Source organism: Chiroxiphia lanceolata, chromosome 2 (genome assembly GCF_009829145.1).
Source record: "Chiroxiphia lanceolata isolate bChiLan1 chromosome 2, bChiLan1.pri, whole genome shotgun sequence".
NCBI classification, from domain to species: domain Eukaryota; kingdom Metazoa; phylum Chordata; class Aves; order Passeriformes; family Pipridae; genus Chiroxiphia; species Chiroxiphia lanceolata.
In genome coordinates, this window is record NC_045638.1 from 93089937 (window position 1) to 93094274 (window position 4338).

At 42.8% G+C, this 4338-nt stretch overlaps 1 long non-coding RNA gene across 1 annotated transcript; it reads left to right on the forward strand.

Annotated features, from left to right (window-relative positions):
• The first annotated feature begins 313 nt into the window (after positions 1 to 313).
• Positions 314 to 3990, forward strand: LOC116783105. Its single transcript, XR_004355473.1, has 3 exons — positions 314 to 387; positions 2099 to 2150; positions 3879 to 3990. It is a non-coding gene; the product is annotated as an uncharacterized LOC116783105 (long non-coding RNA).
• Positions 3991 to 4338: the final 348 nt, after the last annotated feature.

Genomic DNA, 4338 nt, shown 5'->3' on the forward strand with positions numbered 1-4338 from the left:
ACTTGTGACCCTATGCGGGATCCACACTGGAGAAATTTCTTCCTGAAGGACTGCACCCCATGGAAGGGACCCATGCTGGAGCAGTTTGTGAGGGAGGATTCACATAGGAGAAGTTTGTGGAGGACTGTCTCCTGTGAGAGGGGCACCACACTGGAGCAGGGGAAGAGTGTAAGCTGTCCTCACCTTGAGGTGAGGAGCAGAGAACGTGTGATGAACTGACCTGCCCATGGCAGGGACATTGGAACTAGATGCTTTTTAAGGTCCTTTCCAACCTCAACCGTTCTATGAGTCTATGACCTCAGCCCCTATTCCCCATCTTTCTGAGCCTCTGGTGGGGAGGAGATAGAGAAAATCAGAAGTAAAATCAAGTCCAGAAAGAAAGAAGAGGTAGGGGGAAGGTGTTCTTAAGACTTTATTTCTTGTTATCCTACTCTGATGTGGTTGGTAGTAAATCAAATTAACCTCCCCCAATCAAGTGTCTTTTCCCTGTGATGGTAACTGGTGAGTGGTCTCCCCCTGTCCTTATCTCAATCTATGAACCCTTCATGGTATTTTCTCTCCCCTGTCTGGCTGAGGAGGGAAGTGACAGAGTGGCTTTGGAGAGCACCTGATGTCCATCTGGGGATATCACACCACCTCAGGGAATAATAGAATGGTTGGGGTAGGAAGGGACCTGTGATGGCAGGGACATCAGTTCTCTGATCATCTTTGTGACCCACCTCTGGACTCCCTACAGCAGATCCATGTCTTTCCTGTGCTGAGGAGCCCAGAGTTGGATGCAGTACTCCAGGTAGACTCTCACAAGAACAGATTAGAGGGGCAGAATCATCTCCTGCAACCTGCTGGCCACACTTCTTTCAATGCAGCCCAGGATACCTGGCTTTTTATCCATGGTGTTCTCAGGGTTGTTGGAGTGGAGTATCTGGATGTAATGCAGCAGATGTGTGGAAGTTTCCCATGTGGTGGGAGGTGCATTTTGCCATGATGTTGTAGGGAGGCTGAGGCTGCAGCTTCCATCAGAGACGAGCTCCCCCTGCGGCAGGCTAGAACAACCACCCCTTTACAGGCAAAGCCTTTTGTCCCAGCAGAAGCTGAATGTGATGAAAATCTGTCAGGAATTACCCATGTGAAGACTATAAATAATTGAAAAAAGAAATGTGGAAATGGCAGGAGTGTAAAAATCTGGCATCAGCCTTCGTGATTTGCAAAGCAACACCCGGAGTCCAGCTGATAACACAAAGAAGATCCTTAGTTTTGGCTTGCCAGAAATAGAGGCAAGAACCAGCAACCTGAATTATGTGAAGTCCATCAGGTGCTGGCACTGGTAAAAAGAAGGGAAATTTCAAATAAATAAGGTGAAGTGGGAAGGCTTTCTTAGAGCACATGTACAAAATTTCATTATGGTTAAACTAGGGAGCCAAGCACAGCTTTTCATTTTCAGCTCCCTGCAAGATTGATTTGACTTGTATTTATAAAGGGACTTCAGCCTTTTGTAGCCACCTGGAGCAGGGGACAGGCAAAGGCCAAGGTATTTCCCTATGCAGGTGGCCCACATAAATATCTTGGTGGAATTTATTTTCTTTCATTTATTTTGGCATTGCTTGGGCACTGCTTGATTAAGAGGTGGTGTGTAGGAACTGATATGCCCAGAGATAGACAGCCACATCTGCTAACCATTTGGAATAATTATTACACCTGTACCATAAAACACATGTTAATAAAGAGCTGGTGAACAGGTTCAGGTTGCAGTTTTAAACAGGCCCAAAGAAAGCAGAATGCTAGTCACATACAAGAGCGAGCCAAACCTTTTGCTGATAAGATGCTGCAGGCTTCAGCCATATCCAAGGAAGAGGCAATGTCAGATACAAATGAAAAATAAATCACACACAGGAGGAAAGTGAATATCCTAGCAAACTACGCCTTTGTAGTCTATTGGCTAGAAGGTGAGCGACAGTACACGCTCTTTCTTTCCTTCTTTCTTTGCTGTTAGATGTAAAAGGAAAAAAATCATTAATCACTCTGCAGGATACAGCACTTAAATGGGTAAAGTTGCTGAAGGGGTCTGGTTAGCATCAGCCGATTTTTCATTTCCTTTCAGTGGGGACAGTGTGGTGCTCTGGAATCCCTGGAGCCCAGGAGCATGAATGCAGGTATTGAATTTTCAGGAGGAGACAATTAAGACCAAGCATGTGAGATACAATCATATTTGAATTAATTCAGATACCTCAGCTAAAGACCTAAACCCTACGCCTTCTTCCTTCTTTGGGAGGCATATTTGAGAGGGCTTTACTGGGCTGGCATTAATCATTAATCATACCTTGTGTCAGTTATGATGGAACACAATGGAGCTCTGTATTTATTATTTCTTCCACTGAAAAGGTTTACCATATTCTTTCTGCCTGTGGAAAATCATTTTCCTGGACAACCTCTGCAAACAGCTTTTACCAGGTTTTCATAGCTCTTTTTTCTGAGATTCCCTGCAACTGGAACAGAGTGAATGTGGGCCTTGAGTCTGGTGCCAATTCTTCATTATTTGTCAGATGCTTCCTGACCAAAATTGGCTTCCATCATGATCTGTAGATGGCCGAAGAAAGAGCATAGGACCATTGTGAGGACATCTGCACTCCTTCTCACTTTGGGCTTCATCTGTGGTTGATGCTGGCGTATACCTGTTAGCTTTGGGAGTTCTTTTGGCATCGTAATACTCATCACTGCATATATCACCAACAAAGGGGCACGTCATGCTGCCCTGATGCCCAGCACCACTGGACAATAGTGCCTGGTTATCTTTCCAAAAGGAGGAAGCCAGAACATGCACCTGTCCCTCAAACCTGTTCGAACAGTATTTCACCGATAAACACAAGAGTTCAATACATTTTGGTCCTGACCTTTGCAATTGCTCTGAGAAGCCATGTGGTCCAGATGAAAGCTGAAGTCTGTGCTGTGCCACCATGCCCTGCAGAAGCCGTGGGATCAGCTGGAGAGCAGCTGGATGCTTGGCAGGTTGACCATGTGCTGTCAGGTTTGAGGCTCTCCAGTCACCAGTCAGTTTCAAGCCCACGTCTTCCCCGAGAGGATGGATTTACAAACAGTCTGTGGGAAGGTCCAGCAAAGATGGTCTGGCCATCCAAAATGACGGATGGTCTTTCAAGGATGTTTTTCATGAATCAGGACAAAAAGATGAAGTTAATGCCTGCCTCACTTGCCCAAAGAAGTATTTGTCTGGAAATACAGCAACCTACAGGAGATAGGAGTATGGAAATGTAAAATACACTGAGATATAATTTTAAGATATAGCCCACAATAACTCTGATAAAACTATTTATCTTGATGCATGTGTTTTATTGTCTGAAGTTTATTTTCCCCTGCAGCCTCAATTTAAGTCTTCATGCTCTTCACATATATATGTATATACTTCAACACTTCAGAGGGTTGGAGTCAAAATTAGCATTTCATTTTCTTTATTTTCAAATCATACTTCTGCAGTATTTTTCTGTATTACCACTATATTATTAATGAACACTTTTGTGGCTACTCTGATCACTTGAGTTCTGTCCAGGTAATAGGTGCCAACTTTTAGCAGTTGCAGGATCTGAATTACAGTGCACAAAACTACTGGTACATCATTTACATTCATATTTCTGACTTGAAATAATCCTTGGAATCTATTAATTTCAAGCTATTGTTTAGATTTACTATCCAGCTCCACCTTCTGGTAAACCTGCATTAAGTCTAACTTAAGTTTCTTTCTACTTGCAAACACTGAAAGCAAATTCTTTCCTTTGTAACTATGCTACTGATCAACACTTAAGGATGAATTATGCTGACCTGTATTAACCTTGCCAGTCATTGAATTTGTACCTCATTGACTGTTTCAGGGATACATGGAGTAAAAGCAGCACTTTCAGAGTAAGCTTGAAGGGAGATAATCTGCATCGTCAAGTCACTGAAATTTCTGATTCATGACATCTCTTAATAAATAAGTCCGAGACTCCAAAATTACGGAATGGCTTCCTGAAAGTCCTAATGCCACAGTTCTTTTAGTCTTAGCTGTTCTTGAAAAAGAATATGCAAATGTGTCTAATGAGACATCCATTCATTCTTGAAAAGTTTCTCAAAAAAGATATGCATGAATGCATTTATATTCAAAATAAGCGTAACTAGGTTTACTTAAAAATTCCTCATTTATGTCTTTGCTTCTTATCCCCTTTTTAAAATATTTGATGTAATCAGACTGTCAGCTGTCATGTACTAGGGATATCCAATACTACTGGTTTATGAAGCACCTAGAGGAGCTGCATGCCTATCTTGGACATGAGGGAAGGGGACACTTGGACA